Source organism: Plutella xylostella, chromosome 23, assembly GCF_932276165.1.
Source record: "Plutella xylostella chromosome 23, ilPluXylo3.1, whole genome shotgun sequence".
Classification (NCBI taxonomy): domain Eukaryota; kingdom Metazoa; phylum Arthropoda; class Insecta; order Lepidoptera; family Plutellidae; genus Plutella; species Plutella xylostella.
In genome coordinates this window covers 10421650-10435530 of record NC_064003.1, presented here as the reverse complement: position 1 = coordinate 10435530, position 13881 = coordinate 10421650, and the positions used below count along the sequence as shown (strand labels likewise).

The 13881-nt window shown below is 37.5% G+C and overlaps 1 protein-coding gene across 1 annotated transcript in view; it reads left to right on the top strand.

Annotated features, from left to right (window-relative positions):
* Nucleotides 1-3628: 3628 nt before the first annotated feature.
* Nucleotides 3629-13881, top strand: part of LOC105389352 (muscarinic acetylcholine receptor DM1) — a 70219-nt gene continuing 59966 nt past the window's right edge. Inside the window, exon 1 of the mRNA XM_048629393.1 lies at nucleotides 3629-3765. The gene's annotated coding sequence lies outside the window, so the exon portion shown is untranslated. The remainder of the gene's footprint in view (nucleotides 3766-13881) is intronic.

Sequence of the window (13881 nt, the reverse complement as noted above, 5' to 3'; positions counted from 1 at the left end):
TGCTTATTTAATTCTATGATATAGGTAGGTTGGAATTTCCTCAGTTAAGCTCCCGAAGGCAGGCAAATGTACTCGCATTACTGACCAATTTCATAAATTGTCGATGAAATCCCGAGTTAGTTAGTCCCTCTGAGTTTGTTAAGAGGGAAGCATACCTTCGCAATCCCAGCGAAATAGGTATCTAGTAAAACATTTGCTATCGCTTGTGCTCTCATGCCCCGGACACGGGTGCGAGATAAATGCAGCTCGCGACTGACAATAGGCACTTTTCTTGATAATATTTTCATTTCGGGAGAAAACAGTTTTCACCAAGTAAATATCAACAAACCTCTTTGATTTTGATATCAGTCGCTTCAGCATAATATATTCTAGGTTTCGTTTTTTTAAAATACATTGCTTTTTTAACAACAACTGGATTCGACACAGTTCTGATCACAATAATTACGTTACTTGAGGTGCCTTTAAGTTTGAATCTATAGCAAATTTTAAATAATAAAACCTATAAACCAATTCATTGTGTTGTTAATATAATTAAAAACCGACTTCAAAAAACCACTAAAACGTAAGAAATAATTTAAGGTTTAGACCAATCCTAGGTCACAGTATAAATATACCTAAGCAGGTACTGTTCTTTTTTGATGTTGGTGCAGTGACAAAGTAGTTAATCTGAAGAAATATGGCACCAACTTCAAAAAAGAACAGTACCTGCTTAGGTATATTTATACTGTGACCTAGGATTGGTCTAAACCTTAAATTATTTCTTACGTTTTAGTGGTTTTTTGAAGTCGGTTTTTAATTTTTTTAAAATTATTATTTTATTTTGTTATTTTTAGTTTATTTGCAATAATTATCAATCAAAAGTAAGATGCAAATGATACCAATATGTCCTACTCGTTAATACGAATCATTCGAGCCCAAACACGAGGTAGTTGCTATATACCGTTGAGGAGTTCCCTTGACTGCCTTCCGTTTCCATCATCAGATCAGCTCAAGGTCACCATCATATCTTTTTGTTATAATAACAATATTTACGTTATAAATTTCATAAGAATCGGTTGATAAGTGCCCAAAATGGAAATTTATACCCCTGTTTTTACCCCTTTACCCACCCTTGGGGGTGGAATAAAATTCTGAAAAAAAAATGGGACCACCCCTGAGCTCAACCCAATACATCAAAAAAAGAATTTTCAAAATCGGTCCATAAATGGCTGAGTAATCGATGAACATACATAAAAAAAAAAAAAAAACATACATACAGACGAATTGAGAACCTCCTCCTTTTTCGAAGTCGGTTAAAAATAAATGATGGAGATTGTATAAATATTTAGAAGTAGAAAAACGTTTTCTTTTTTTGTATACGCAAGTGTTATACCTACTTTCCTTTTAATCATGGAACTAAGTAGGTATTTAAATTTACTACGAAACAGCTGTTTATTTCGCGATTTCAGAGTGGTTCAAAAAGTGGCTAAGCATAAAAGGTAGACCGATCCGCCAACAAAAACTTCGCTGGCCAAATTCCACCCAGTATTTCATACACAATTTGTAGAAATTGGTGTGTTCGGTTCAAGTGCCGAATGTTCTGCACTTGAACCGAATTTCGGCCGAATACCGAAGGTCGGTTAAACCTGCCGAAGTTCTGTTGGACCGAATGTCTACCGAATTCGGCCCATCTCTAAACCGTACACGATCGAAGTGGACAAAAAAATTGCTGTAAAATAAAAAATAAAAAACATTCACATATTAAACTACTCAAGGATTTAAGAGTTTATCTAATGATTTAATCTAATGAATGGCAAAATTATTAAAATTTCAAACATGTCGAAAAATGCGCAAGCCGCGCTTCGGGGCTGGCGCGGTATACAGTTTTACCACCAATTCGCACAGTGTTCCATGTGCAGTACAACCACACGCACGGTATACCGTGTTTAAGCCGGCCTGCGCAGGCCAAACTGTGGTGATAGGTACTTACGAGTGTTGTAGGCCCTTTAATCAGATTGTGGATGAATAAAATGTAGGTATAAAATTAAACAGCAGCAGAGGATGCATGGGGGCCCCTGGAGGCCTTGGGCCCCAAGCACGTGCTTGTCGTGCTTATAGGTTAATCCGCCACTGTACGTAGCGCACGCATCGTACAAATTAACGGACTAGTTTTGTACTATCAGTATCGTTCGTTATTAAAAATAGTTAGTTACTACCTACCTAGTAAACTTTCTTAAATAAGTATATTTTTTCCAAGGAACATAACAACTATAAGGTACTTGATGTTTTTTTGTTTCAACTTTAAAAAAAATAGCAGTAATAATACCTAATAGCTTTAATTTACAAATTTAATGTCCTGCCTTTGGCTCACATAATTAGGTGTTTGCATCAATTTCATAAGGATCTTATTTGCGAGCGCCTCAGTCGGCGTTTTCATTAGGAATTTATCATACATGTAATGATAATGATACTGTCTCACCACTGTACTCGTTAGGTATAATCGACCCATAAGGGCTGGCTGTTGTATAAAGGCGAGCGTCCACCATTCGGCATCGTATGCAACGGTCGCATTCAGTATTATTTGTCAAGAAATTCACACAAGTGCGTCCACTTCATATTCATCATCATCATTGGCGGTAGAGTACTGTACGGTCGAAGAGTATAGAGAATGTTGCAAAAGTGAAGTACCTACCTATAATCAACTGAAAAGGGGGGTGACTCAGTGCTCCTTATACCAACTTCTATTTAATATGTGTCTATACTAACTATAGTAAAAGTGACCATCTTAAGTCGTAGGACAAAAGCGCTTCAGCATGAACTTTCGGCTTGCTATGTATTCTTTACTTTGCACCAGTTGTAAAGCTACTCGCCATTATGTTTGGTTCTGTATGGTTCTGAAATCTATTTCAGAACCGAACCTTCTCCTATAGACCCTGTAGGACATGGTTTTTGAAAACTTATTTTCTTGTTCGCATTTCCGTGAGCGGACCCTTGTCACCGTGGTGAAAGAATCTGCCAGTCAGATCCATGTAGGTACAGGTACAGCATATAAAGGTAGGTAAGTACAGTTAGTTGATATACGGTAAGTATAAACGTTACTAAGACTTGGTTGAGTACTATGCCGAAGGTCCTGGTTTCGATCACCGGCCGGGGCAGATTACCTATTTGTTAAAAGTTGGATATTTGTTTCGGGTCTTGGGTGTTTTATGTGTGTGTTGTGTGTAATGTTATTTTCAACCCACCTACCACTAAGGCTTGGAGGTTATGGCAGATATATACCCTCAAGTATTGGAGGCTCCGGGCACTGCGTTTTTGGTAGGTATCCTTTAATTCGTCCCCGTGCCCGTTTTTAATTTAAGTATGTGTATCCTAGCCCAATTTTCTACAACCAGCTGACAACAATATAGGTAACATACTTATCTTAAAAAGAACCTTCCAAGCTAAACCCTGAAAACCGGACCTCACAGCCCACCTCCTAACCGTCCAGAATAAATTAACGAGCCCTAGCACTAGATAAATACCTAAAGGCATAGGCTGGAAGCGTGCACCTTCGCACGCGTTTCGACCTTGTGACCTCTGCCCATCCCGACAGAGTGATGAGGGTGGGTGCGGGGCGCGGGGGGCGCATGCGCCGGGAGGGTCGCCCGGGAGCGCCGGCAGTGAATGGACGGAGGCCGAGGCGCGCGCGTGTGGCCGCCCCCCTGCTGCAGTGTTGTGGTGGCATGCCAGCGTGAGGAAGCGATGGCTCGCCACCTGCGGGGCCGGCTGACATGGGCCGCAGTATAGGTGAGTGCTGGCCCAGTCCGTGTTCTGAGCGGTAGACTCCTGGCGGCTGGAGACCGGGCGTGTGGAGTCGTGAGGTCTCGCAGTGTGTGTGTGTGTGTGTGCGGGGTGTAAGGGAGAGGTCCAGGATTTGTGAGTTTTTACCGAATTCGGCAAGTTCTGGTGTGCTTTTCAGTGATGGTTTGGTAGGAAGGTGCGGATTGAGGAATGCGTGTTTTTTATTTACTTATGAAGTAATTATTGCATTAGATATGTACTTACATCTAACAATTATCTATCTCCATGATGAGCTGATAAGAAAAATAATAATAATTTTACTTAGTCGTGTGATGTAGCGATTTCAATGAGATAAGTTAAAAGTACCGATATAATTATTGTTTACCAAATCTAGTACACTGGCAGAACATAAATAAATAGTTATAAAACCTGCCTAGAGTTTAATAAGGTCTTTAGCATCCTCCGAAATCCCCACCGAGGTTCTATTCCAAGCAGCCATCCCTCTATCTGCTTTCCGCTTCAGTTCAAGAGAGATATTGATTTAAAAGTTACCTAACTGGAAACCTCAGTTAGCTTTAAATAACACAAGAACTCAGTTTATGTACTCGTACATAAGCACATTATGTACTTCAGGTTAACGACCCACGTGTCGAGGTGAAGGGACTGGGCACAATGCATTAAGCGTTCAATGTCATAAACAGTGTTAGTGCAATCGATACAGTCACGTCTGAAAATGGAAGTTTTTCAGGATAATCTTTGATGCTTTGCGAAGCAAAACGATGAAAATGTTTAGGAAGAATTAGGGGCTATTTTACAAAAATATATAGCTAATTTATTAAAATATATATACCTATTTTAACTTGAAAAAATGATTCTTTATCCAAAAAAATACTTTCTGTAAAATGATACGAATTAGAGATAAGTAGCTTTACTGTTTTATTTAAGTTTATAATTCTAAATGCTAAGAGTTTCTCCTTACTACGATAACAAAGTAGTGGCGAAAGTAGTATCTACCTACCTACATACATAAGAATATAACCAAAAAATATATCATAAGTGATAATTACATATTCTATTAGATGTTTGGGTATATCGCGTTAATTCCAGTCGAAGAAGTCTGCCAGACCCTGGCACTGACATGCGCGCCGCAGTCACTGAATGAGGAAGTCTGAGGACTGAGGGCCTTACCACAAAAACTGACAGTACTTAACAGATGTTTAGCGCTGTCAAACGCCTACAAAATCTGTCAAATTTCGTTTTAAACACTTGTTAAACAGTGTTTAAAGTTTTTTGTGGTAGCACAGTGAGTGTTTATATTTGTAGCCGGTTGTCGAAGGGAGCTTGTATAGGCACTTACACTTGTCCAAAATTAATAATGCACATGCAGATCTACACACTCGAATCATTAAATCGTAAGAGCCTTAAAAAAACCACTTGCATTTTGCACCTTGTTCGAAAGAAAAAGGAGTCAATATCATGTGTCACATAATCGAAAACAACCGATCTGTCAAAGATTTCTATGCGCATTATTAATTTTGGAGCACTGTACAGTGTGTTGCAAAGTGGTATAGTAAGCTGAAAGGTGACACAGAGGATCATTTTGAAGCAAAAGTCGTAGAACAAAAGTTGTTCAGAATTACCTCCTGAGTTACCCCCTTCGGCTTGTTATACCACTTTTGCAACACCCTTTATATAGCAGTAGATCCTCCATGGCCTCCATGTGAAACCGCTACTTACAGATATATAACTTGTTTTTATAGGTATAATTCTAAGGGTCGGTTTCACAATGTCTGGATAATGGCTACCTGTGGGATAAAGGACATGTGGCAGCATGCCACTGTCTAGCATGTATTTTATACCACAGGTATCCATTATTCAGACATTATGAAAAAGTCCCTAAGGTCCAGTTTTTTGATCCCTAGTTAAGTCAACCATTGGTCAAAAATGGCTACCATTAGTTAAAAACCAACAAAATTAGTATGCAGCTGTCATGTTTGACTAGTGACTTGACTAATGGTTAAAGTTGACTACGGATCAAAAAACTCGGCCTAAGTCTACGTGGTATATGTAACAGGTACTTATTATGTAAATAAAGACTCAAACAATTTTCAATTCCAAAAAAAGCTGCCAAAATTAACATCCAGTTTTAAAATGAAAACACGGCTTAATTTCGGTCAGAGTTTGGCCGAAAAGAACCACTGGCGCTGAAAATTGGCGTCCCTCGGACAATGCGTGCGTGTGTTATCTGACGGGAACCGAACTCGGGTTGTGATGAGCTTCAAGTGATAAGCAGCACGTGCCTCCCAACCCTCGTCATGAGGACACGTGACCTCACCACAGAGGAAGAGAACGATGAACTGTTGGAACTGAACTGAAAAGGACTGAAAAATCGGCGGTGGTAGCAAGCTTTATAAGTGTTTAAAAATAGATACTCTTCTTTATTTTGCACCATGAAAGTTTTTTTTACAAAATATAAATTTATAAATTAAACAGCACGAAAAGGCGGCCTTTTTGCTTAAACCAATCAATCTCTACCAGACAACCTTTGGATACTTACCTACTTACTTATTACCAATCTCCGCTGGGGAGCAAAGGGCCGAAGTGAAGCGCCGCTATTCTTTACGATCTTTTATCTTTACCTTTGGATGACACATATTTAAGACAATACATAGCAAAGTGTAGTTATAAAGATAGGATCATCCTACTTTAATAAGGATTCAAATCTTTGAGGTCTGTACTTGCTAGAGGTCCAGCAGTGTACTACTTTTTCAATCTATATCTAACTTATTTACTTAATCTAATATCTAATCAATCCATCCAAGCAACTTCTATTAATAAATCAAAACATTAGGAGTATTAGCTGTAACGATGCAGGTTTTAGAACTCTCCTACATAGATCGAAACTAGATCCAGATATTATGCTGTTTACAGAATGTTGGCTAAATAGTCCATCAAACAGTATTCTGCCCCATTATAATAATTACACACACTACAGTACGACTAAAAACAAGTACCAAAACGACGGGGTAGTTGTCTATATAAAAAATGATATTAAGGTGCAATGTTACGAACCTACTTTTGAGGAAGCAAATTGCCTGGTAACAATTCTTAATAATAATATTGCCCTTATTTCAATTTATAGGTCTCCCTCATATAAGTCAATTGATAATTTTCTAAAGTCCATGGACACCGTTCTAAGTTCCTTACAAAAGTTTCAAACAGTACTAATCGCAGGTGACATAAATATTGATATTTCACCAAATTCTCGTGACAGTCATGCCACTTCATACCTAGAGTTAGTGGCATCCCATGGACTACTTGCAGCTCACGTTGTACCTACACGAATTAATACCTGCCTAGATCATATTATGATTAAATCTCGATTAAATTCAAAAACTATTGTAATGGACAACAGTGTTACCGATCATAATGGAACCCCCTGTCTTATCTTGGACCTCGTACAGCGTAGGCATTTCTCCGTAACTAATAAAACGATGCTCAATTTCCAGGGTATTACTGACGAAATATCAAAAACTGATCTAAAACAAGTAATGGATAGCACTGATTGTAACCAAGCTACTAACCTTTTGATTAATTGTCTACAAAACATAATTGAAAACCACACCACCATCATCACTCTCTCGAGACGTAAAACGCCTATTAAACCGTGGATTACGGAGGGATTACTACGTTGCATGAGGACCAGAGACAAAATGCATAAAAACCTCAGAAAAGACCCCTATAATGAGATACTTAAAACCAGTTATCGGCGTTATAGGAATTTCTGCAACGGTGTGCTCAAAAAAGTGAAACGCCAATATGAAAAATCTGAATTGGATAAGGCCAGTAGAACAAATTCTAAACAAATGTGGCACGTCATAAATAATATTACTCGGTTTAAACCAACAAAATCTGTTGCTCATGATATACTTTCGATATCCAATGACCCATTAGAAGCCATTAATAAAGCCAATTATTATTTTGCGCACTCAGGTGAAGAACTTGCAGCGAAAATTCTAGCCAAAGACTATAACCTAAATATGGGTGACAGTGATACACCAATTAATATATGCCCAAATTCACTCGTACTTTTAGAGACAAACCTGTCTGAGGTTATCACTACTATCAAATCCTTAAAAAATACAACCTCCTCTGGTTGGGACCGGATTTCGACAAAGATACTTCAACAGAATATAAAAATTCTAGCAGCACCGATCACACATATTTGTAACTTGTCCATAACTCAAGGTATCTTCCCTAAAGCATTAAAAATGTCTGTTATAACACCCATTCACAAATCTGGCGACAAAACAATTTTTAGTAACTATAGGCCCATCTCTCTTCTGCCAACATTATCGAAAGTCCTCGAAAAAATTCTGAATAGCCAGCTAACTAGTTACCTAGAAAAACAAAACATTCTCTCAGCAAATCAGTTTGGTTTTCGTCGAGGCAAATCAACGGCGGATGCGGTTTCCAACCTGACCGAACAAGTAGTAGATGCGCTTGATGTGGGTGATAGATGTCTGGCTGTGTTCTTGGACTTACGTAAGGCCTTCGATACCATTTCGATACCAAAACTATTAAAAAAGCTGGAAAACATTGGTATTCGTTCGCTACAACTTGAACTTTTCACAGACTATATGAGTGATAGGTATCAATGTGTAAGGGTAGGGGATAAAATAAGCGATCCTATACCTGTCAATTACGGGGTCCCTCAAGGAAGCATTCTTGGCCCCACTCTTTTTTTAATATACATCAACGATCTGTGCAACTTATCTATACCAAACGGTAATATTACCTCTTTCGCTGATGACACAGCGTTGATGTTTCGGGGAGGCAGTTGGGACACAACTTTCAATCATGCACAAACAGGGATAAACCGTGTTATGAGGTGGCTCGACTCCAATCTCCTAAGTCTAAACATCGAAAAGACGAAATTCATTACCTTCTCAATTATCCCGAGAACTCAGCCAAACCTAGATAAACACTTCTTAACAGCACACCAATGTGGCTGTTTGGATACCACATTAGACCTGTGTCAATGTGAGAACCTGGAGTGCACTAACTCTATCAGGTATCTAGGAGTGATACTTGATAAACATTTAAACTTTGCAGAACACATAAATGCGCTATCTAACCGTGTTAGAAAATTAGTTGGTATCTTTAGTAACCTACGTCACTCGGCAAATCCCAAAATTATGAAAACTGTTTACTATGCGCTATGTCAATCCCTTCTAACGTACTGTATCAATGTATGGGGAGGGGCGGCTAAATCACACCTACTCCAACTTGAACGAGCACAGCGTGCTATTTTAAAAGTCATCCACTTCCTTCCGAGGCTTACACCCACTACAGAGGTCTACGAGATGGCCGAGGTACTCACAGTCAGACAGCTCTTTATTTTGGATATAACAATAAGACAACATAGGAACCCAAACATATGTAATGCAAACCGGGACAAAAGACGCAGGGATATTGTCGTACAGATCAAGCGCTATAAAACTAAATTCTCAAACCGCTTTCACCCTTTCCTGTCTGGATTACTATACAACAGATTAAATAAAATAAATTACATATACACCATGCCTCTACGTGACTGTAAAACTTGGGTCAAAAATTACATTAGAAATTTAAGTTACTCACAAACCGAGGAATTATTAATGATAAAAGAATGATGTAAAGTAAAAAAGTAATAAAATGCAATAAAAAGTGTAATAAAATGTTTTCAAAAACACTCAACCATACAAACACACACGTACACGCGCTCACACACGCACACACACACAGACACACACACACACACACACACACACACACACACACACACACACACACAACACACACGCACTTGAAATAAAATATTACCAATACTTAAATAAACATTTATTTTGAACTGTAAAGATCTAACTTTATACTGTAACACTCTAACTGTAAGGGCACTGATACCTGCCGCACAGGTCTCCCTAGTGCAGGTTTCAGAAGCTTACTATTATCTTGTACAACATATTTTCATTGTTATTCTTGTAACTTTAGTTTTATTTTTTTTTACTGTGTTTCTTGTACTGAATAAATAAATTTATTATTATTTATTATTATTAATACATAAAGTCTGATCCACACACTGGTTAAAGCAATAAATTTGTATAATATTATTTTAAAATTATGTAAATATTATTGTACAAGCCCAGCAATGCACGTCTGCTTAACACATACTAACCATTCACACTAAACAGTGAGCAACTGAGCAGTGTGCCAGACAGCCTTTAGACAAACTTAGTTGTAGTTCCTTGTTCCTATGACAGCCCAGTGGAGCAGAGGGGATCCTGCCATTTCCGACTCTCGTTCTATCTTCGGCTGCTCTCTTGGCCTTAATGCTCGTGCACTGATAGCCTCGTTTGTACCAGCAACTTATAGCTGCCACCTGTGTGCGAATCACGAATATTGACGATTCTAGTCGATAGTTATTCTATTGGCGGTTCACTGGAGTTTGTATGCGTCGATTTGAGTCGACAATATTCGTGTATCACACACCAAACACACCCGATACTCTAGAACTAGGTGTACTCTAGAATCGAACCTTTCCCAATATTAAGCAAAAAGTTAATTTGATCTATCTCATGCATTTTTCCGCGCCGCACCATGGTTCGTTATGTTTATGATGGCACACAAGCACTCGTTCTGTAGTAGTAATGCAGTCAGCATAAGATACAAGTACCCATCCTTAGCACTTCATAAACCTATAGAAATAAATAGAATGCCAAGAGTAGTAGTGAGATGGAGTGGCTATATACTATTATCTCTTCTGTTAACGGTACTTACATAACTACCTCACATTCCTGTTTTCATTTTAAAATTTATTAGTGGCGGGATCCCGCACACCTTTCCAAGAAGTTGGGAAAATGGAAATTATACTGAATCTTGCGAAAGAGCTTGAATTTTACATCACTTCACTTGTTTTGAAAAACCGGTACGGTAGTTTGACCTGTTTATGGTTTTACATGTGTTTTACATGCATTATTTAAAAAACACGCACCCACGCCTTGTACTAATGTACTCCCTTGCGGGGTAGGCAGAGGTGCATTGCTGCACCCACTTTTCGCCAGAGTGTTATGTTAGTCCCAATGAAATAGGGGGCGGGCCTATTGCCATTTTACGGGCACATCCAAGACCCGAGAACAAATATCTGTGTTTAAACAAATATCTGCACCAGCCGGGAATCGAACCCGGGACCATCGGCTCAGTAGTAAGGGTCACTAACCACTACGCCATTCAGTCGTCGATTTTTTAACGAAATTTTAAATAAAACTCTTTATTGAATATACATTACTTACTCAACAGAAAAGTACAGTAAATAATATAGACAGGCGGACTTATCGATAAAATTTTATGTCTATCAAAAATGACATAGATAAAACTTTTAACTCAGAGAAGCATACGACAATAACAATGAAGCTAAAAATACTTAACTGCAGTGCATACATTAACGATTTAGGAGCACGGATATGGCCGCATAATAATATAATAATATTAAGTATGATTTGTATAACTTTCGAATAAATCATAATAGAAATAATATTATTATATACTTACCCGTAAATGTACATTGTACTTTTGAAACCACTTGTGAAGTTGATAATGGTTCCTTGTACTAAACTATAGCAAGGTGATTTTTGACAGAGATAACTTTTTAATTTGCACCATTATACTAAATGAACACTGCCAGTTCGTTTTGAACAATGGAATTGTGGAGAAAAACAAAACAAAACCGCGAAAACCAATTTCACATTCCAAATTTGAAACCGCCGGCTGCTTTTCCAGCCAGCTATGTACTATTTATAAATTGCTAAATGTTTTTCTGAGTAGCACGAGTTTCTTGAAAGACGGGACGAGAGCGGCGTTTCATGAAATTTTCAGTAAACAGCCACGTCGACAGACTTTGACGTGCAAATGGAACTGGCCGGGATGCTCTGTGTATGTTGGATGTATTAATTATTTTCTTGTCTGTGGTCTGCTTTAAAATGGCGGCATAGAGAAGGCTTTTGGGACTGTTGTGAGGTTGAATGCGTGAGTCAGAGGGTGCGGATCACGAAATTATAAATTAGACTACCCCTTCAGAGATGAAGTGCTTGTAAGCATTATATATACATGTATACCACATCAATAAAAACAATCTAATTTCAATTTGAATGAATTTTAAATTCAATCCAGAACATTGTTGCCATCAGACACACACTTTGTATGCATGTTGAGAATGAAAAAATATAAATTGATTGAGCACATTTATTTGATATAAATACAAATTTAACTTACAATTAAAATATGACTGTACATCCAGTTTCCACTATCCGGTAGTTATTCAGTGCAGGTAACGCATGCGAATTCTCGGCCTTTCATAGAACGACCTTTCAACGTCGTTGACAAACGGTGACCTCTTTTGTAGATGATGATTCTCCATACTCAACTGAGGACCAGCTTCCTTGTGTGTTGGCTGTTCTTGATCAGCCGTTGCCTTATCCAACATGGCGATGAAACAAACTATCAAAATGACAGCTGTCACTTTGGTAATTGCCGCCATTTTTCTCACCAATTTATTGTCTATCGGGATTGAAATTCACAACGCGAATGCATGTTTTTTTTAACTCAACCGGTTTTTATACTTATCCTCCCTTGTTTGATTTTAAATTTACATGGCGATAACTAGGTAAACGGCTAGTGCATGCTGCTTGGTGTTTGTACAAATATTATTTTGTTTGTGCAAACTGATGTTTGAGTTATAAGAGCCCACTTAGCACCCCGTTGCCGCGTAAATGCAAAGGTTAGAAATGCTAGGCGTACATTAGAAGGTAGGTATAATTTTATTACAGGTATTATTCAAATGTGTTTGCAATGCATCCTATCTTGACAAGTAATTGAAGGCTTTACTAAATACTTCAATCCTGAACCACTCATAATAACTATTTCGCTGCTTTGAACGTTTTCTATGCACACCTAAAAAGGTTTTATATAAATATTTGCAAAAAGTGCGTCCAAATTTTTCGTTGAATTGTTTTCACACTCGAGCTATTTTAAAATTAATTCACGGTATTCTAAAGTCCATTTATTTTTCAGCAAAGCAATGGATGATATTTTTTTTACTTTGTTTTATTATAGGTTTATTGGATTATAAAAAATTGAGAGCCCGTATTTTTATTTTTTCTACATATAGTTACTAGTATTTTAGCATTTTTATTTATTTAAAGTTCAACAAGGATATTCTTCAAGATTTGCTCATCAAACTACAAAGTCTGGCTTTTATCTGAAAATTCTAAGATTACCATTTGGTTAACCCATATTTATTAATTATCTTATAGGTACCAATTTTTACTACAAAACAGATTGTCAAAAAAGGTGATATAAAACGCGATTTTATACAATTTATATACTGAGCATGTGTCATTCTGTTTCTGAAAGGCCATCTATAAAACATGTGTTCAATCCATGTTCAATCGACTGGAAACGAAGAAATAATGTAGTGATGTCAGAGGCCAAGAACTTAGTGCCTGCTTCACTAGACTGTGTTTAGTTGAAGTTTAACAAAATTATTGTTAAGAAATACCTAAGACAAATAAAATGTTGCTCTCAAATATTAAATGTAGTAAGTACCTATACAAACATATTAATAGTTATGAGATTAAATATAATTTAATAATTATCATAAGAATAATATAAAGGCTTCAACTCACCAACGAAGTCAATAAGTGCGGCTGTCCCATTTTAAAACACAGTAACAGCCATGAGACAAAATGTTCAGGAGAGCCAAAAAACGTTTTTGTACCTTCATTTCAATGCCCTGGTAAAACTATGATAGATATCTGAACAAATGTAAGCTTAAAAGAAGCGGCAGAACCTAGGCTTTATATACAATACTATTTCATTTAAATATGACTAAAATTGTTGCTGTAATGCACAAAAGAAAACACTTACTAGGTTTTATATGGTTTTCTCACCCTAAAACCGCCCTCACTGACCATTTCATAACCTAGTAAGGGCCATTATTGTGTCATTTAACACAAGTTAAGTATATTGAAATTGCAATAATTGCGTAATAATTTCATTTTTTATATGTTTGGGATCCTTCACATA